At 37.3% G+C, this 22309-nt stretch overlaps 1 protein-coding gene across 3 annotated transcripts in view; it reads left to right on the top strand.

The window, feature by feature from the left end:
- The first annotated feature begins 3544 nt into the window (after positions 1-3544).
- ASCC3 (activating signal cointegrator 1 complex subunit 3) overlaps positions 3545-22309 on the top strand; it is a 359136-nt gene continuing 340371 nt past the window's right edge. For 2 of the 3 annotated variants that reach the window (XM_058734819.1, XM_058734817.1), the window contains exon 1: positions 3567-3681. The gene's annotated coding sequence lies outside the window, so the exon portion shown is untranslated. Of the gene's footprint in view, positions 3682-22309 lie in introns of all 3 variants that reach the window. The other variant, XM_058734818.1, reaches the window with a different exon arrangement.

Here is a 22309-nt window from a genome sequence, read left to right as displayed (position 1 = left end):
ATGCTGGAAACACTTCTACCTTGAGATTTTCTGTTTTTGAGATGATTTTGAGAAAATTAAGGCACTATTACTCAAATGATCTAGTTACATACACACATGTATATAATTTTACATATATGGGTTCATATTGTATATGTATTATTTTGCAAATTACTCAGTTGTACTCCTTGATATATTTCCATATCAAGCAATATAGATTCATTTCATACTTTTTTTAATGCCTACAAAGTATTCTACTTTAGAGATGTGCTATATAGTAATCCCCCCTTACCTGTGGGGGATACTTCCAAGACTGCCCAAGTGGATGCCTGAAACTAATGATAATATCAAACCCTGTATACACTGTTTTTTTTTCAATACATTAATACTTATGATAAAGTTTAGTTTATAATTAGGCACAGTAAGAGATTAACAATGACTAATAAAATAGAATAATTACAATGTACTGTAACTGAAATTATGTGGATGCAGTCTCTCTCTCTCTCTCTCTCTCTCTCTCTCTAAATATCTTATTATACTGTACTCACCCTTTTTCTTTTGTTGTGAGATGATAAAATGCCTAGGTGATGAGATGAAGTGAAGTGAATGACACAGGCATTATGACATAGCATTAGGATACTATTAACCGTCTGATGATATCTCAGAAGAAGGATCATCTGCTTCCAAGCAGTGGTTGACCTCAGGTAACTAAAACAGCAGAGAGGGAAACCTTTGATAAGAGGCAGGGCTACTATAATTTATTTAAATCAATCCCCTCTTGTTTTTGGAATATCTTTTAAAGTACGAGTTTTAGTTGGTTGTCCAGCCACCCACTAATTTCAACCCATCCTACTCAATATTGCCAAGAGAATCATAGATTCCCATTCTCTAACTGCCAAAATCCTGATTGCCTAAAGTACTCACTCAATTCCTTAAATTAAAAATTGAATCTTCTTACAGATTAGTTGTTATCTAATTTTAACTTTATTGTCACTACCTTCCAATAAGAACCTTCTATTATAGACAAACAGGTTACTTGTTATCATAGAGTAAATCTGCAGTCTTGTTTCCTGGTCTTTGCTCATGGCATACTTCCTGGACAATCTTCTTTCTCTTCATTGGGAATCCTGCAATCAGACTGCCTTTCCACTAACATTCAAAAAAAATTTTTCTAATGTTTATTTTTGAGAGAGAGAGAGAAAGAGAGAGAGAGAGAGAGAGGGAAACAGCATGAGTGGAGGAGGGGCAGACACAGTCTCTGAAGCAGGATCCAGGTTCTGAGCTGTAAGCACAGAGCCTGATGCGGGGCTTGAACTCATGAACCTCAAGATCATGACCTAAGCCAAAGTCAGATGCTTACCAACTGAGTCACCCAGGTGCCCCTCCACCAACATTTTGGAAAACCCTCCAGGGATTACACAGAGGATAAAGATGGTTCTTAGAGTTCAATGAAGTGTATTACCCTCTAGGCCAGGGCTGTCTAATAAAAATGATGCAAGCCACCTATGTAATTTAAAACTTTCTAGGGGTGCTTGGGTGGCTCAGTCATTTGAGCATCCAACTCTTGGTTTAGGCTCAGGTCATGATCTCATGGTTTGTGAATTTGAGCCCTGCATCGGGCTCTGTGCTGACAGTGCGGAACCTGCTGGGGTTCTCTTTTTCCTTCTCTCTCTGCCCCTTCTCTGCTCGCACTGTCTCCATATTTCTCAAAATAAATAAATAAATAAACTAAAAAAAAAATCTCTTAAAAAACCTTCTTACTAGCCACATAAAAAAATAAAGTTAAAATTACTTTTAATATATTGACTCAATATATGCCAAATGCTAATATTTCAACATAGAAGATCCATGACATGGATCTTATATACTCAATATAAGAATTCAGATATTTTACCTTTTTTTGGTATTAAGTTTCAAAATCTGGTGTATGTTTTGCACTTACTGCATGCCACCACGTTTAAAGGGTAAAGGGCCGCATTTGGTTAGTTCTAGGGCAGTTCTAGGCAGGGTCCATTTTCAATTTCCTTCTTCTCCCTTAAGTCTCTGGAACTGTGATGAGAACAATCTATCATGTGAATTTCTGGCACTTATTGTTAGTACCGCTGATTATTATGTGGTTCCCTGTCATTATTTATCTTTTAATACATTTATCTTGTCTCATAAACTAACCTGTAAATTCTTTGAAGTCTGGGACCAAGGGCTGATCCGATCTCAAGATTGAAAATAACTTTAATAAAACCAGGAACTAATTCTGCTCTTGATGTATGGCTCCCCTGCACCTAGTGCCTCTGAAATAAGCCTTGGAATCTAAGTAAGGTCAAATCTGGTGGTTGATGCATCCACACATCCTAAGGCAGACAACTTCTTTGACTAGTGCTAGAAGGGGATCTTCAAGATCTGAAATGTTTCTCTCAAGTCTGCTTTCCTTGAGACATGAAACAAATTATGTCACATGATGAGTCTTTATCCAGTACTTTTCAACCAGTACTTTTTTATTTGTCACGTTTTGGGGTTCTCTTTGTCATCAGCTCTCCTCCGAAATAATTCCAACTTTTCTGAGGTTTTGCTTTTTCTTTCTTTCTTTCTTTTCTTTTCTTTCTTTTTTTTTTTTTTTAACATGCTCAATATAGACTGAACGTAGAACTCCGGTTATGGCTTGGCCAATGAGGAATTAACTGGATCACTGTTGACTGCCTCTCTATAAAACACAGTTCCACTAAGCATCAAGACGCATTCGTTATGAGAACGGCAAGATGGGAAAGTTAAGGAGCCACAGCACATTAAGTCATGCCATCTTCACATCCCTGATGTTTAGTCTAGAACTGTATACACATACACCAGGCAGTTCTTGAGGTTAGTTAATTTTTCTTGATATCATCTTCCTGTCTTTGCAAATGAGCCAGGGAATCTTCAGACATTGTGTTTTTGGTGTGGGCTGTCCCACCAAAGGACCCGCTAGCATAGATAACTTTTAAGAGAACTAAGGTGAGGACTAAGAAAGTTTAAGGAAAGCGAACCTGAGTCCAGTAGCCGGGAGCTCTGGCTGGTGAAGAAGATGGCAATTACCCGGTTCCTCATACTGCTCTTCCCTCCTGTATCTTAATAGGAATTATTACTTCTTTGTCTTCATCTTAGGGAGAAGAACCAGGGAAAAGACGCAGCGAACTCAAGTAATTGCAAAGAAAGGCTCTGAGATGGTGAGCGAGAGGCTGCAGGTCCGGCCCTGTAAGGACACCCACCTGACCAGGGAGTCCTGGGAACGCGCGCGTCCACGCCCGTGCCCGTGCCCGTTTGGGGGCGCGCCCTCGGCGCCGGCTGGGTCTTTCTCGCAGCTCTGCGGGCAGGAGGCGGGGCGGCGGCGCGCACGCGGACGGGGTGGGGCAGGAGGGAGCTGACGTGCCGACGTTGGCGCCGCTGCCGGGCGGGTGACGTGTAGGTCCGCGCCTGCTCCGCCCCCTTCCTCCTCGCCGGGTTTGTAGGTCTGTCTGGTGGTCGGGGCGCTGTACTCTTCCTGGTGGGAGCGACCCCGGCGAGCTCAGGTTGAGGTGCGGAAGAAGGCAAAACGGTGCAGCTGCCCACCGGAATCTTCAGCTCTCTTCGCTCCCCACCCGGCGTGGGAAGTAAAAATGAAAACGAAAGGGAGGTAGGCGCGGAGGTAGGAGCTGACCGAGTGATGGGAAGCGCGTGAGCTGGGGCCGAAAGGTGAGGAGATGGAGCTGGAGGTGGGAAGGGGAGGGCAGGTGGCGGGAGGCTGGGACTTGGGGGCGGACGACGCTACGGGACAGCCCCCTCGGGTCTCGGAGGGAAGCCACGAGCTGTCATCCCCCCTCGGGGCCTGAAGTCGTATCCCTGGTTTCCGACAGTCTTGTCCACTTTGGAGTTTCTAGGTGGGGGTGGTGATCAAAAAATCATCCTAGCCGTATATTGTACAGGTGTTAGACCACTAGGTGATGACCAGATGGGGAGGTTTTTCTTTCCTGTGCGTAATTTGTTTCCTTTAGTTCCCCCCCCCCCACCTCCGGTACAAAGCCGTGGTAACTTTTTCGTTTACTTCATATAGCTTTTTAAGAGAAAAATCTGCTTTGTATTTTTTACCCTCACACTGAAAAGTAAATAGTCTGGGTAGGGTGTTGACCATGGTGAATTGAGGGTGCAGTCGACGAGTCTAGAATGTTCATTTTGAAATAAGTAAATGTGTGTGTGTGCGCGTGTAAGGGACGTGTTGTGAGTACGTGGGCAGTTGTAAGTTGTATTAAAAAGTCTTTTAAACTTAAGACCATGGGGGAGGGGAAGAAAAAAAAAAGGGAGGGAGCCAAACCATAAAAGTCTCTTAAAAACTGAGAACAATCTGAGGGTTGATAGGGCGGTGGGTGGGAGGGGGTGATGGGTATTGAGGGCACCTGTTGGGATGAGCACTGGGTGTTGTATGGAAACCAATTTGACAATAAATTTCATATTAAAAAAATAAATAAAATAAATAAATAAGTCTTTTTTAATCGTAAATTAACTTATTCATTGAATGGAGTGTGTTCGTGTAATCTGCTGTTATTTGGTTTTTTAAAAGAAGCATAATTTTAGCAGTAACAAAGTTTGATGTGATTGGTATCACGTGTTCACTCCAACTAGTGATCATGTTTTCTTTTTACAAGTAAGGTTAGATTGAATAGCCAGTATCTCCATCACTAGATTTCATGTTTCATGGATTGAAATATTTTTTTTTTCTCATTTTTGGAGTGTTAGGAAAAGTTAAGAATTCAGCTATTGATTCTACTCTGCATTGAACTTCTGTTCATACATCTTTTATTTTTAATGACGGCTGTAATAATAGTCTCACATAAGAAGAGTGCTCTTAGAGATGCCAATTAAGCATAGGCTATATAATTTTATTTGAATGAATTTTTCATGACTTAGCCTTCTTGATCCCTGCTGAACAGTTTTCTTTTATCATTTCATTCATTCATATGTGCCAGGCACTGTGCTAGGCCTAGGAAATCAAGAGAGATACAGTGTCTGTAATTCGGAACTTTCTATGGAAAGTTTAATAGAGGATCTTAACTAGGATTCCTTTTCATGTCGTGGATCTCTAGTGGACCAAAATAAAGCTTTTCATGAGAATAAGTTATTGTCAATGTTTACATGTAACTGGCATCTAAGGAGGGGCAGATTATTGTCCTTGAACGGCATGACTTGATTTTTCTTTGATCAAAATGAGAGTATACATACCAATGTTTTGCCAGTTAAGAGAGTAATTTTTTCTTTTTGCCGAGTTGGCTTAAATACAAAGTTCACAATTGGAAATCAGTTTCTACCTGAAAAGAAAGATTTTATTTTTCCAGTTTTTACATTGGCCACATTGGATCTCCTATGTGTTAATGACTCATAATTCATAAGAATTCTGCACACAAAGCATATTCATCAGAAACATGTATGGTACTTATTGACAAGTAAATTTTTTGTCCCATAGTACCTTCGTTGGGGAGGTAGTTAGCGTAAGCCCTTTCAGTGCAATGTATGTCTTCATATAAATACGGCACAGTTTTCAACTTTGAGAAGATATCTACCTGAAATTGAAATTTTAACAAATATAAACATTTATGGAAAGAAAAAATGCATAATTACCAAGGAGGAAAGGTATCTTACGTAGTCAGTAATTGTGAGAAGGTAGGTGTTATGTGTCTATCTCCTTCTATAAAGTTTTTTAAAGTAGGTTCTAGATCTTATTTCTTGTATAATGCCCAGCTCATAGTAGACGTTCCTATATAAATGTTTATTCATTCAACATGTACCATCTCATTTAAGTCCTCACTTTTTATATAGATGAGCAAGGGAGCATGTTTGAGTGTGCCTGATGGGTGTTCAGTTTCATTTTTCTGCTGTTATGATAATCAGTTATACAGGCTGTTTTATTTATGAAACTCTATTATTCAGATTTAATGCAGTTCAATCCATCTTTGAATATTTCAATTTAATCAGGTCATTCGACCTGAAAGGGGCATAAAAAGTCACTTTGAAGCCCCTCTTTATTTCGTTAATCAGAAAGTTGATACCCAGAGAAGTGAGCTGATTTTTTATCATCAAACAAAAATTGACATCTGAACTCAGTTCTCATTATTTTTATTTTACTTTGCTCCTACTATGTCATTTTGCCTCTCCTCATTATAACTTGAACAGACTTAACTCTTGGAAACCTTTGTAAATTAAAATAGAGTCCTATTTTATCTTTCTGGTTTAGGAGTTTGGGGCTTGTCTACCTCCACTTCTGTGATTCACTCTTCAGAGAGAATTGTTAGGAAGTGCATTTGTTATTAAAAGTTTGAAGCTGACGTGGAAAATAAGGGTGGAATTTAGAACAGGTACATAAGAACGTAGTAAAGTAATTTTTGGTAACAGTAAACATTCTCAGAATATGTTTTAATAAGCTAATTGCTGAGAAATATTTATATTTGAAGGAGATAAAGTTCACACATAGTTATTTAATAACTAAACCAAAGATTCTCAACATTACTGAATCAAAATTTCTGGGGATGGTGTCTAGAAATGTCTTTTCAGGTAACTCCCCAGTGATTCCAGTACAACCAGTTCATATTGGAAACTTCTGCATTAAACCATATGAATTCAAAAGCCTCTTAATTTTCTATTCTGTCCTATTAAAGCAGAACTTCAAAAGAAGGGAGGGAATTAATGTCAGGACTATGGAGTAGAGAGGCAGTTTTAATGTTTCCCAGTATTGTTAAACAGTTGCTAGTTATTTTGAAATTAATTCAGTGACTACCAAGTTACTCAGTTCTGTGTAGCTAAGAAGCATTCTTTTAAGAGTGAAGGAAGCTTTGCAAAATATTAGTGCTGTCTGTACCCTGGAGATGGGGACGCAAGGGATAACCCAAAGATTACTTCTAGAAAGAGTCACAAATTAATGCTCTGAGTATATATTCTCAGAGTTCCTTGGTATAGGCTAAGACCCATGCAAGATATTGGGGAAAAGCAAGACATACACTACTGCAGTCTTGGAAATGACTGTCAAGATGCTGGCTTTGTGAGACTGTTGAGTGAATTGACTTGAGGTGAGGAAAAATACTAATACCAGTGAGTGCTGTCCTGGTCAACTTGAAGTAAAGCAGAGGCTTTGTCACTGATTTAGAAAGTGAAAAAGTTGCTATCCCTAGTCACTGATTTTGGTGTTAGTTTGGGGAAAAAATAGCTGTTCCCCAACAGCTTTGCAAAATGACTGATTTAACTCCAGTTTTTCAGAGCTCTTCTCTTTGTATTTATTAGAAACAGAACACTGGAAGAACATTATTGAAATTCTAAATCCAGTGGACATTTTGCCATGTTTCTTGATCGCATTTGATATGGTTGACCATACCTCTTTCTTAAAACTCTCTGCTTTGTTTCAGAAACACTATATTCTGGTGTTTCCTTGGCCTTTATTGGCCTTCTACTAGTCATAATTTCCTCTGTCAAGCTTTTCCACCCATTTATTCTTTAAAGTCTTCTGTTCTTCTACCGCTGCCATCTTCTTAGTCTTCACAGATCCTTAGGTGATTTTTAACTATTCCTATTGTATTCCTGATAATTTTCATTTTTATATCCTGAAAGCAGACCTCAGTCCTGAACTCTTCACCTGAGTATTCAATTCCTACTGACCATTTCTACTTGAATGTCATACAGATATCTCAAACTCAACTTGTTTGAGATTGAAATTGTGATATTACTATAATTACTATTAACTTTTCCCTAGTTCAGTATTAATTGTATTGTGAACCTGATCTATAATTGTGGAAGTCAGTCTTGGACTTTGCATCCCCTCCCATCCACCCCTCTTCCCCCACCACAAACACAGATAATTAGAGTAAGCCAAATAGATTTGACTTAAACACTTGGATTTATCCACTTTTCTCTGAATCACTACTAGTATTTCAGTTTAGGAACCCTTCAAGCCTTCATCTTTTTTCTGCATTACTGCCACAGTCCCTGGTATCTTTCTGCTTCTGGTCTTGTCTTTTTGTGGTCTATTCCCTTTACTGCAGTTGTAGTAACTCTTATTAAACACAGCTCGAGTCAAAACTCGCTTGGAGATTTCTTTTACTGTCAGAATGATTTCTAAACAGCATGACTGAAATGGCCCTTCATGACCTGATTGCTCTTCCTCCAGCTCCATTTCTTGTCACATTATTCCTTGACCACTACACTGGGTCATCGTTTTGTTCCTTGAACGTGAAGTATTCTTACTCTCTATGTTGCCCTGTTTACCTGGCTGACTCTTCATCCTTGGAGTGTCGATATAAGAAACCTGCTTCTCTTTCCCCGCTTCCTTTCTTGCTAGGTTAGATGTACCTGCTCTGTGTTCTGGTAAACTCTTTACTGCCCCCTTTTAAAATAGAAGTCTTATTTTGTATTGAGATAGCTTGTTTAATCAGCCTGTCTTCACTAGACTGTGAGCTTCACAAGGATAGGTACCAGATTGATTTTGCTCACCATAGTCTATCCAACCTGGATATAATAGAAATTCTAGTTAAGAAATATCAGGTGAGTGAAAGCTGTTTGTACATTCTTCTGAGGTTTTCCTTCTGAGCCTGTTCTTACCCTAGGTTTTCTAGCAACTGTCAACTTTTACCATTCCTTTTTGTTTTGTGCTTTTTTAGCTTGAGATTTAGAAAATACCCAAATATTAATTTCAGAATTAAATTTCTGCATGTATAAGTTCTTGAGTTCTTTGAGAAGGATGGCATCATGAGTTGAATAAATCGTGTTAGATTTTATTTCTTCTGTTTGTGAGAAAACTTACTAGTTTGTAAACTATCTTATCTCTTCTTAAGGACTAAAATTAATTAAATAATTTATATGAAAAATATTTTTGAGGTCTTGAAATAAAGATGTAAACATTAATATATATATATATGTATGTATGTATGTATACGTGTGTGTGTATATACACACATAGATATATACCAGACCTGTAAATACTGCCCTTTTTTTGTGGTCGCTTTGTACCTCCCTTTATCTTTTCTGTCAGTTCATTCATCCATTAAACAAATAGTTATTGAGAACTTGCTGTACCCCAAACACTATTTTAGGTGGTGTGGATACTGCAGTGAACAAAACAATGTTCCCACCCTCATGGGGCTCATATTCTATTGGGTGAAGTTAACAAATAACACAGCCAACATTGTTATGTGTTAGGTACCATGAAGTAAAGTGAGTTGGATGCAAGAGAAGGATCAAGGAAGAGGTGCTATAAGGTGGTCAGAGGAGGCTTCTCTGGTAAAGAGACATTTGAGCAAAGACCTGAGGAAATGAAGGAGCTACCTATGTGGCCTGTGGGAGAGGAGTGCTTATGCAGGGGGATCTACTTGTTACAGTTTATATCACTGGAAGGAAGGCCGGTGTGGATGCCCCAGCATGAGCAAGGAGGAGGGTTATAGGAGATCAAAGCATAGGAGAAAGCCAAGTTCTTTAAGCATTTTGAAGTTTATGCAGAGATATGTGAAACCTTTGGAGGGTTTTGAACAGAGGGGAGCCACAAATGTTACCTGTTTTGGGGAAGAATGATTCTTGTTTATGTGTGGAAATTAAATTGTTAGAGAGTAAGGATGAAAACAGGGAGACTAGGCAATTGTAATAGTCTGTAGGGTAGACTATAGGTAGTCTTATAGGGTAATGGTGAGAAGTGGTCAGATTCTGAATATATTTTGAAGGTAGAGTTGGGAGAATTTGCTGATGAATGGAGTAAAGTATAACTACAAGTTTTTTTGGCCTGAGCAACAGGCAGAATGGAGTTGTGATTTATTCAAGTGATGTGACCACAGGAGGAGATTTGCAGCAGGAGATCAATTTTGACATTTTTAAGTTTGAGTTAACCTAGTAGACATCCAGGTGGAGATGTGGAAGAGGTAGTGGGTATGCAAATCTGGAGTACAGGTGAGATATAGAGAATGGAGATAAGAATTTGGAATTAGGATATAAATGATACTTAAAGTCTTGAGACTGGATGGGATCCCCTCAATGGGATCTCCAGCGTAGCTGGAGAATGGGGTCTGAGCTCTCTGATCTTGAGGCACAGCAGTGTTTAAAGGAGGATGAGGAGGAACCAACAGGACAAAAAAGTGCCAGTATTGCTGGAGAAAAAACAAGAGATACTGGTGTCCTAAATACCAAGTGAAGCCACTGTATCTAGAAGGGCTGCGTCAAAAACTGACAAGGATTAAATAAGGACTGAGAAGTAACATTGAATTTGACAGTGTTGAGGTTATTGTGACGTTAATAGCTCTTTTGGTGTAACAGTGGAGGTTGGTTTGATTGGAGTGGCATTTTTATTGCAGATAAGCTAAAAAAAAAAAGTAGGGTATTAATGGGAGAGGGCTGTGGAGTCGGTTAGGTTTTAAATATGGAAGCCCCCATAGCATATTTTTAGGCTTCAGAAATGATCCAAAAGAGAAGAAAGTATTAATGAGAGAGGGGACAATTTCACTTCAGCAATTTACCACCGTATGTCCACTGAATAAATTTTTCTTGAACTAATGAATGGATAAAAGTATTTTCAACAGATGCTATATATTTTTATCAGTGTTGAATAAAAAGTGGGATAAAGAACACTTTAGTTAACACCTTTTTTGTTGTTGTTGTTGTTCAGATGGTTGTGAAAATTGATTAGATTTCAGTCTTCCTTAATTAGATTACCACTTCTACTTTTTCACATGATGAGCCTGGTGTTTCCCAAGTTTTTGCAGCTGCCTTTACAAATGATCTGCTACAATTAAGGTGTGCTGCTGCAGTGGGCTTGTATAATCTTTTACATTGTGTTCATCTTGTGTCCTTTAAACTTTTAAAAAGTTTACTTCAAATATTTGGAGACCTCTTATGAACTATTACCTTAAATGACATTGAAGCACATTTTGGGTGGGAATATTAAATAAGAATCCAGATGCTCAGTGTTCATGTTTAATCTTTCATAAACCTGAGAATTTTTAGATAGTATTTTCAGAACCTACAATTTGGCATTCAGTTTGATGCTTTTACAACTATTGTCTCTCTTAGTAGCCTTCTGTGTTTATTAAAACTTAATTAAAACTTTTAATTATGGAATATTTCAAGAATACTTGCAATTTCAAAAAATAATGTACCAAACGCTAATATAGTTGCCATGCAGATTTAACAAGTTTTAATTTTTACCTTATTTGCTTCAGATCTTTCTCTTTGAAAAATTACTGCTATTGGGTACCTGGGTGGCTCAGTTGGTTAAGTGGCCGCCTCTGGCTCAGGTCATGATCTCACAGTTTGTGGGTTTGAGCCCCATGTCGGGCTCTGTGCTGACAGTGCTGATCCTGCTTCAGATTCTATGCCTCTCTCTCTCTCTGCCCTTCCCCTGCTTGCACTGTCTCTCTCTCAGAAATAAATAAAATAAACATTAAAAAAAATACTGCTATTTACAGGATATAAACTAGGGCATAATGAGGGAGTTGATGGAAAGAAATGGGACTGATTAACTTGGTGAAGAGAAGACAAAGTAGAATGGCTGGTATGGTCACCTATAGTGTGAAAAAGAAGGCTTAAATTTGATAACTTAAATATAGATAGTTTTTTTCTTTGTAAATTTTTTTTTTTTTTTTTTTTTTTTTTTTTTTTGAGAGAGAGAGAGAGAGGGCGAGAGGGATGGGGGTGGGGAGGCTCAGACAGAGAGGGAGACACAGATCAGAAGCAGGCTCCAGGCTCTAAGCTGTCAGCACAGAGCCTGGCACAGGGCTCGAACCCACGAACTGAGAGATCATGATGTGAGCTGAAGTCGGACACTTAAGCAACTGAGCAGCCCAGGCAACCCTAGATAGTTTTTGTTTTGTTTTGTTTTGTTTTTTTAAAGTACATTTACAATCAGAAAGCAACATCCAGTACTCAGTAATCAATTATTTTATGGTCTATACTTATGTGGAAATTTTTATAAAACATTGAAAAACATGTTCAACCGATACAGATGTCATTTTTATTAAAAAGTCAGCAGATATCATGATTTCCCTAGTGTCTTCACTGTAAAAATTGTTAACCAGCAATCTTTAGAGAAATGATTACATTACTATTTAAAAATTTAAGGTCACATGCTATAATTTTTAAAACATCAGAGTGAATTTCATGTTTCTAATGCTTTTTGAAGCATGGTGTTTCAGTAGATTTAAAAAAGGTAAAGGGTATCATTATGAAAACCTGTTTTTCCTCTCAATTGTAGTATGTATAATTTATTGTTAGGAAAGTGGTTTAGAAGTTAGAATATAAAGTATGAGAACTAATGGGCCTAACCCTTTCGAACACTTTTTCAGTTTATGAAGCTGTGAGTAGCAGAGGATGGAGTCTCATAGGGAAGTGATGGTTCAACTCAAAATAAGGGACAGAGGAAAACATTCTTGTAGACTATATTTGTTAGGGCACGTTTCTGACTGATATAACAGAAAGTGGAAGACGATGCCCTATTTTGTTTTTGTATTTTTCCATTAGTATTTAAGTTTTTATTCATAAATACTGAAACAAACAATTTAGACCGAATGTTAAATAAAGCATATATATTAGATGCAGTGTAGTAATACTATAGAATTTTTGCTCTCTATGTATTTGTTCTAATTCATAATGCCCAGTGTGTTAGTGATTTGCTTTTCTGTTTTTATATTTTTTGTTTACCATATAAATTCATTTGAGTCCTCATTTTAGTATTTTCTCTACTTGAGAAAGAGGGGTATTGAGTGTGTGCCAACTTCTTTTATATAATGTCAATGTTAGGGCTATTTAAGAATATCCTCTACTATGCACAGAACAATAATAAGTAAAGATTAAGGTCATTGTACCCTTTGATAAATATTTTTTGGATTTGGAGTGGATAATCCTAGTTGTTTGGGTATAAAACTTGAGTCAGATTTCCAAAAGGAGCTCGTATTCAGTAATGCAATGGTGCTCCATATAATTGTGATACAGAGGAATAAGTATAAGGTCTGGAAAATCCATTCTCTCTACATAGCTAATGCTGGTTCTAGAGCATCACCAGAGCATCACTAAGAGTTGTGGTTTGGTGAATTCAGGTCTTATTAAGGGACAGACATAAATTATTTGGGTCTGTCTTCCAGAAGCCCATAGATTAGGGTGGAATGAAGATTCTGCCTTTCTCAGATAATCTGAACCAGGACGTTTTGACTGTTGGGTTTCTGTTCCATGTGTTCTCTAGAGTAATATGTGTACTTGTTTGGTATTTGTGGGATGTTCTTTCTGACTAAGAACTCTTTCTGACTAAGAACTTTCTTTCTGACTAAGAACTCTTGTTCTTTTTTTTTTTTTCCAATGTTTATTTATTATTGAGAGAGAGTGAGAGACAGAAGATGAGCATGAGAGGGGCAGAGAGAGGAGGAGACACAGAATCTGAAGCAGTCTCCAGGCTCTGAGCTGTCAGCACACAGCCTGACGTCGGTCTCGAACCCACAAACCGGGGGACCATGACCTGAGCCGAAGTCGGATGCTTAACCGACTGAGCCAGCCAGGTGCCCCTGACTACTCTTGTTCTTAATCAGTGCTGATATGTTAATCAAGATACTTGTTTTTTCAAGGGCCTTTAAAGGAAAGCTTTCCTTATCCTTAAAAAGTAAAATTAATGTAATTACGGGGATCTCCTATAATATAAAGGCTATTTAGTTTATAGTTAATGAGCCTAATTAGGCCCATTCCTTCTAGGTTGGGAAACCTGGGGTTAATGCAAGTAGTTAGTTGGGGGAGGTAAATTAGAGTATGAACCTTACATAAATCTCATTTTTAACAAACCATTATGTATGTTGATTTATATTAAAAGTATACACACACACATATTTATTTCCCCCTTGCTTTCTCTGTTCTCCATGCTCCACGTGTGATTTTTTTTTTTTTTTTTAATGTTCATTTATTTTTGAGAGACAGAGAGAGACAGAGCATGAGCAGGGAAGGGGCAGAGTGAGAGGGAGACACAGAATCCAAAGCAGGCTCCAGACTCTGAGCCGTCAGCACAGAGCCCGAAGCGGGGCTTGAACTCAGGAACTGTGAGGTCATGACCTGAGCTGAAGTCAGACACTCAACCGACTGAGCCACCCAGGCTCCCCCAACGTGTGATTTCTGATTTGATTGGAAACTATTGAAGAACAGTTGCTTCTTGTTTAAGAATGAATTAGGATATAAAGTGAACTCAGTTGCTTCTTGTTTAAGAATGAATTAGGATATAAAGTGAACTTCTTGGATAGAAATTAGGAACAGTTAAAATTGCTTTTGAAAATCCTTCAGTTGGACATAAGTCATCAAAACACACTGTCTTAGTGTGTTGTGTGCCACCATGTCTTTTCTCCAGACTTGGAACATACCAGTATCTTCCGATGAACTAGGTGAAAAAGTTGGTTTGTGCTTAATGGCAATGTTGTATATATATTTTTAAGAAGAAAACATGGTTTTCAAATATTGGAGTCATGCAATGCGGCAAGATGCTCACGGTTTGAGATGCATATGGTGATTGAAACGGATGGATGAAGGGAACTTCCTGTTTTTGTTGCTCATCCTCCATTCACTCTGGAGCAGCTAGCTATTCAGTGTGTGAAATAGTGGACAGAATCTCCAGTATTATTGTTTTGGTGTGTCTATACCTTTTATTTGGCCTGTTTTATATGGTTGATTCAAATAAGTAAATGTGCCCATGATGGGACTCTATTAACTAATTGATGGCAATAATGTACAATTAAAGAAAAGGCAGAAATCTTTTTTTAGAGGGTACTGTGAAAAATTACCCCCTTTTGAAATGGCATAATGGAGGATTATGTATATATGTAATATATCTATGAAGGCTGATGTCTGAATTCTGATCTTGACTGTGTTAATTTTTTAACAACTCACTTTTTAGAAGTAAAATGTAAATACTCCAGTTTATTTTTCAAGATTTGGCCTGTGGGCATATAATTCTATTTTAGGTATTGAAATCTTAAATTCTCATTTTTATTCCATTCACAACCTACCAATCATTCCAGTGTTTTTATCCCTTACCTACATTATATCACTCTTTTTTTTCCCCTCTAATAATTCCCTAGTATCTATGATTGCCAGCAACTAATTGCAGACTTTACATTCATTAGGAAATATAGTTTGGCTATGGTGGAGATTTTGTTATTTGTTTATAATGAAAACTACAGTAACTATATTTTCCTAAAATTACTGCCAAGCAGTAATTTTAAACCCCACTTAGAGTTTAGAAACAGATTTAAAATAAAGGATCGTAAAACTTTCTTTGTGGTACTTCAGAATAATGTGTACTAGAATTCTAGCCCAGTGGTTATTGGTCAGTATCATTTCACAAAGGGAAATATAATTACTGTCAGGTTCCTCCCCCCCCCTTCCCCATTTGAAGGTTTAAAAGGGCAGTTAACTTGACTTCAAGACCTTTTCTTTTTATCTGTACATATATGTAATCAACATTGTAAAGATTCAGATAATCACAGATGGGTACTTCTGGCCGTAAAAATCTTTTGGGTTTTAGTCTTTATATGCTAAGGTGTTAATATTTATTATTAAAGGAATTTTTCATGTATTCATTTGCCATTTAGTACGTCACACTAAATGTGGAATAAAAATTACTGAGGTAACAACTGCTACATAGGACAGTTTATCTTCATGTGCATTTGCTGTAGTCTTAATAAATCAGAAATTTTAACCATAAACATTATGATATATCTTTAAGACCTCCAACTTGAATGTTTTTTCCTTTTGTTTGGACCTCAAATCCAGAACATAATTATTCTCATCATTTAGGCACCATTGTCCTCTTATTGCCCTTTTGTTATAAAACTTTAACCCTGGATTATACCAACCTTTTGTTCCCTTGCCAGATTGTTGCCACTCTAAATTTGTGTTTTTTCAGTATAAACTGAATATTCAATGGTTCCTGAAAAATCTTTTTATGGTTAATCAATTTCCTATCTTATCATTGGTGTGAGGTCAGACTTTTGCCTGTCTTCAAAATTGTTTTCTCATCATCTTTTGAATAGTTTCAGCAGATCTCAAAGAAAATAAGTACTTTTAGTAGAACTTCCTTTCACCAGCTTTTTCTCTCCCCATTCATTTCTGCTTCACCATGTTACGAATCTATCTGCACTTCCATGCATCTCCCTCCTTCTAGCATGTCTTATCTCAAGACCCATACTTTTGTTCTCATTCTCTATTTTCTCAGAGACTCTACTCCCTTAGTCATAGCCTTTCTTTTGATTATTCAGTCTTTCCCCCTCTCTACTTTCTCTCCCCTGATTATTTGATTTTACTCAGCTCTGTCCTGTATTTTCAAAATCTTGACCCATGTATTTTACTATTTCTTGCCCTTTCTTCTGGGCCAGGTTCCTTGAAAAAATAGCTTGTACCCATTTTATTTCCTCATTTTCTCCCTCTCATTTATCCTTCAACCCGGTGAAATTTGCATTCTCCCCAGTTTTTTGGAAACTATGTGTGCTAAAGTCATCTAAAACCTGAGAATGGCCAAGTACTGTGAACTCTGTAACAGCATTTGAAATACTCTGTTCTCTTGTGATAACACTTTCTTCATAGGACAGCTCTTTGTTGATCTCTTTCTTAGGACTCTGTTCTTAGCCCTCTACTGTCTACTCTCAGGTTTTTAGAGGTGCACGTGGATGGGTTTCATGGCATTCATGCAGCTTCTGAAATGAAGTACAAAATATTTATATTGTGTGTATGTCTCTTTTCTCGGGGAGAGGGTCCACAGGTGTATTTATGTCGGACTTAAAGGAATGTGTTCACTTACGGTTTAAACTGCCTTGACGTGACAACGCTAAATTCTCTATTTCCAGCCCACACCTCTAGTAGGGCATCCAAAACTGTTTATGCCACTTGATGGCCATGATCAAAACTTTCCAAAACAGAATTAATCCGTCATCTTTCCTCTTTCTGTATGCTATCTATACATCCATGTACCACTATTCTTTCTCTCCAAAACCTGAAGTTTAGGTGTTCTGCTCCTTTCCTCTTCCTCTTCACAGCCTATCCCACCCATCCTGTCTCTCAAATATAAGTATATCTTAAGTCCATCTTTTTCTGCTTTTCCTTGCCTCAATTCCACCCTCTTTATCTTTCACCTGGTGTATTGTAAGAAATAACTTTCTAAATGGTTTGCTTGTCTCCAGTTGACCCTGCCTTTAAACTGTTCACCAGACTTAAATCTGAATAATTTTCTACAATATGTTAAATTTCTTTTCCATGACTCTGTCAAGATAAAAAGCGCTTAAATTGAAGGGCGCCTAGGTGGCTCAGTCAGTTAAGTGTCCAGTTTTTTATTTTGGCTCAGATCGTGATCTCATGGTTTGTGCGTTCAAGCCCTGTGTTGGGATTCCATCTCTCTCTCTCCTCATGCCTCTCCCCCGCTTGTGCATTCTCTCTTTCTTTCTCAAAGTCATAAACTTTATTTAAAAAATGCTTAAATTGAGACATGGTGTTGGGTCTCTGCTTACATCTTTATTCTTCATGAGTGACCAATTGTACATTATATAGGTTTTTACATTTTTATTTTTTAAAGTGTATTTATTTTGAGAGTGAGCAAGCCTGTGCACACCTGAGTGGGGGAGGGGCAGAGAGAGAGGGAGAGAGAATCCCAAGCAGTCTCCATGCTGTCAGTTCAGAGCCCCATGCAGGGGTCAAACTCATGAACTCTGAGATCATGACCTGAGCCAAAATCAAGAGTCGGATCCCTAACCCACTGACCCAGGCACCCTATATAGATTTTTTTTTTTTTTTTAAGAGTAAGTCTATTATTTTAGTTTTCTCCTTCATACCTTTACCTTTTTTTCTCTACCAGGCCAGCTCATTAAAGTCCTATAAATCTTAACTTCCATCTTTATCTACCTTCTTTCCCACTCTGGTAGATGTTCCACCTCTGTCTTCCTGTAGTTATACCTGCATAATTATTGTAACCCTTCTTAACCATACTGTAAACATGTTATCCAGGGCAAGTGCAGCCATAACCCAAAATGTTTTTGTTTTTTGTTTTTTTTAATCTTTAGAGACTCACAATGTGTCTAATGTATAGTAATCTATAGATATTTGCTGATTAAATAATCAAAGATGTAAAATTTGTTTTCTCATTCTGACCTTTATACATTTCCAACACCCTTAAGTGTTAGTAGTCGTTTTACTGGTACAGAGTCCAGTGAGTTTTAAAAAACAGAGTTCTGTAAATCTTATTTATACCCTGTGTCTAACATAGTTCCTGGTAAATAGGAGAAACTCAAATATTTGTGAATAAATGATTTACAGGTGATCATGAGCAAATGAGCTATTACATTTTTAAAGTGTTAGTATTCAACCTGACGAAGGAGAACCATAAAAACCAAATTAGAAAATCAAGTGCTTCATTTTCTTGACAAGTTTAATTAATATTTATCAATTTGATGAGAGCTCAGGGAGCTGTAAAGTTTCCTGTTAGTGTAGTGTGTAACAACAGTGTGACCTCATTACCAGGCTCTACTGTTAGATCTCTTCTTAGAGATTGGGTGTATTATTTTGGTTGTTAGAATTTGTTAGGTTTATGAATTAGACTTTATCCATTTTTATTTTTATGCCCTGCTGTTTTTAGAGAGGGGCAGGGAATTCAGGAGATTACCATTGGTTATGTCAAAATGTTGAAAGTAGTAGTCCCAAATACCCCATTTATTCATAAAATATGCCAGAGGCAAAATATTACATGTATCACATGTCTTTTGTTATGGTGTTGCATTTTGAAAGCACTAACGAGTGGTAAAAGGCAGGTTCTGAAGCAGAATATATTCAGTTTACTGTCAGCACCTTTCTTTAAAGACTTCAAGGTTAATGTCAATCATGAATATAATGCCTGTCATTACAGTCTCTTAACCCAGATAGAGAAATTAAATCCCAGTACTCTAAGTCATGTTGTATGCCTTACTTCTCATGAATAGATAATAGTAACTATGTTCCATCCCTGGGAGAGTTGAGAAAAAAGTCACCCAATTCACATTGGGTAAGACTTAATTCTCTCACAGATTACTGTTGAGAAAGGCTCCTTCCTTAGGAGGCATATTGTGCACGTAAACGCAGGTCACTGAATTCTTAGTAGGTGGAGACTCTTTGATCACTATTGATTTGAGACAAAATTGAATGGTGATTTAAGAATAAAAGATAAAGGGTGCTTGGGTGGCTCAGTGGGTCATGATCTCACTGTTCATGAGTTTGAGCCCTGTGTTTGGTTCTGTGCTGACAGCTCAGAGCCTGGAGCCTGCTTTGGATTCTGTGTCTCCCTCTCTCTGCCCCTCCTGTGCACACATTCTGACTCTCTCACAAATAAACAGTAAAAAAAAAAAAAAAAGAATGTGAGATAATATTCTTGTGACAGTTCTCAAAGTGTGGCCCTTGATCTGAACTTGTTGGAAAGTGTAAAATTCTTGTGCCACATCTCAGTGATATCTGATCTACTGAATCAGAAAATTGGAGGTAAGAAGTAGAGTGACGGGGCCCAGTTTTAGAAGTCACCTGCACTAGGTGACTTTGAAACATACTGAAGTTTGAGAATCTCTGTTCCATGCTGTCTATTGACTCTTGCTTTCATTTCTTCATCCAAACACTGCAGAAAATACTTACTCAAGTGTTAGAAAAATCCTGATGTGATTCCCTGAATCATCTCTCCTAACTAAATACATTCCCAATGAGTAGTTGAAATTTAAAGTCAGCTAGCTAGGGTATTTATTCCCAAATTGGGTCATTTTTGTGATTAAAATTATTCAATGTGATATAGGGCATCCAGCCATTTTCATACCATTTCCTTATTGATTTGCAATGCAATCATTTGTGTTTTTTTACTTTATCTTTTTTGTTTCTGATTTCTAATCTAATTGTATTTTACTCAGAAAATATGACCTACATTAGTTGTCAGCAAACTCATTTGGTCACCCTGAGCCCAGTAATAGTTTTGTACTTTTTGAGTGTTTAAAACAAAAACAAACTCCAAAATATGTGACAAAGACTGCATGTGGCCTTCCAAATCTAAAATATTTACTCTCTCTTCAGGAAAAATTTGTTGACCCCTAATCTATATGATACTTACTTTTTGAAATTTGTTGAGATTTGCTTTATAGCCTAATATGCATAGACTGTTTTAAACTTTTACAAAGGAACTTGTGAAAAATATGTATTTTCTGATCATTAGGTACAGATTTCTGTATATGTTCATTAAATTAAACTTAATAATTTCACTGCTCACATCCCCTATATAACTTTACTGAATTTTGGGGGGCATTGGTTTGACCTATCAATAATCAACTATTACACTTTCACTTTGATGTTGGATTTTCACTGTCTTCTGGAGTTCTGTTTGCTTTTTTGTTTTTTAATTTTTTTTTTTAACATTTATTTATTTTTGAGAGACAGAGAGAGGCAGAGCATGAGCAGGGGAGAGGGGGAGAGAGAGAGAAAGAGAGAGAGAGATACAGAATCTGCAGCAGGCTTCAGGCTCTGAGCTGTTTGTTAGCACAGAGCCCGACACAGGGCTCGAATCCATGAACTGCGAGACCATGACCCAAGCTGAAGTTGGATGCTCAACTGACTGAGCCACCCAGGCACCCCTGGAGTTCTCTTTGCTTTAATCTATTTTGAGGCTCTTTCAGCAGGGCATACAAATTGAAAATTTTTATCTTCTTAGATATAATTTTTATTACTATGTGGAGAGGTTTTTTTTTTTTTTCTTTTAATCGTTAATAATACCTTTTGTTTTAAAGTATGTTTTGTCTGATTTGATATTTTTGGTAAAGCCACCAGTTAGTTTTGCTTCTTATTTATAGGAGGATCTTATTCCATCTAACCTTCTCTGTTCTGTGTTTTAGGTGTAGCTCTAATGTTCACTTGACTGCTGTTTAGTAATTCTGTCAATTTTTTGAGTGTTAAGTTTAATTCACTTATACTTATTGTGAATACTGATATGTTTGGATTTATTCCTCTTTGTCCTTCTTAATCTATACTTTGCCTTTTTGTGATAGCATACTGGGTTATTTCTTCAGATCTTTATTCCAAGTCAGTACTTTTTTCTTTCGCTGTATCTAATCTATTTAACCCATCCATTGATTGTTTATTAACAAGTATATATTTTTATTTCTAAAAGTTGTATTTTCAAATTTGCCTCATCATTTCTTATTTTATTATTCTTCATTGTTTTATAAATTCTCTCTTATTTTGTTAAACATGTCAGTTATTTTATATATATTCTGACAGAAGACTCAGATTTCTTCCAAGCATTAAACTTTGTGATAACTTCAAGGATATAAACGATCAAGAAGAAAAGCAGAATCAGGGTGTGGTCTGAAGTATTCTATATGGCCCCCCTGGTTCTTTCCTTCCCATGTTGGACACATGTTCTTTGGCCCAAAATAATGAAGTCTCTTAATTGAGGTTTGTGGGACATTTCAACACTGTGGAAAGTATCTGGATTATAAAACATCTGTATTTCCGATTCTGGAATGGAATTTCATAAGCTCTGTAGTTTTTACATTTTGGGCTAGATAATTCTTTGTTTTGGAAAGACTGTCCTGTGCATTATAGGATATTTAGCAGTATCACTGGCCTCTACCTACCAGAAGCCAGTAGTACCCCACAGTCTCCAGTTATGAGAACTCAAAATGTCACCAGATACTGCCAAATGTCCCATGGGAGGCAAAATCATCCCTATTTGAGAACTTACATAGCTTTTGTGACATTCTGTAAGGAGCCATGCCTTAGGAAACTATAGATTGTAGTTTTGTTATAATAAGCAGTCTTAAACCAGGATAACCCTCCAAGAGTATTTCATAGATAAAGATTCCCCTCATAGTAAATATTATTAGTCTGTTTGCCAGATGGTTTAGTTGTTTAGTTGTCAGCATGTCAACAAGGAGACTAGATCAGGTCATCTGACTCCTTTCTTTTCCTGGGAGGTCTCCCCTTCCCCAGCTTGTTATTCAGTCTCCCTGTTACCATTATCTTCTTTCCTCCATTTTTTATTCTTTTACTATTCACCAAATAATTATCGAATGCCAAAAATATTCCAGGACTGTTCTATTTGCTAGGACCGATCACTGAAATAAAGGTGTGGGGTTTTTTTTGTTTGTTTATTTATTTTGTTTGTTTGCTTTTTTGTGTTTTTTTGTTTTTTGTCATGAAGCTTACTCTTTGTGGGGTGAGACACACATAAATAAACAAAAAAATATCAAATATTAATTAGTGCTATAAGGGTAATTGAAATTTTGTGCTTTGAGAGACAGTAACTGGGTAGCTGTTCTGTCTTACATTGAATGGTGAAGAAAGTCCCATCTCAGGA

This window comes from Neofelis nebulosa, chromosome 6 (assembly GCF_028018385.1).
Source record: "Neofelis nebulosa isolate mNeoNeb1 chromosome 6, mNeoNeb1.pri, whole genome shotgun sequence".
Classification (NCBI taxonomy): domain Eukaryota; kingdom Metazoa; phylum Chordata; class Mammalia; order Carnivora; family Felidae; genus Neofelis; species Neofelis nebulosa.
This window is presented reverse-complemented; position numbering and strand designations above follow the sequence as displayed.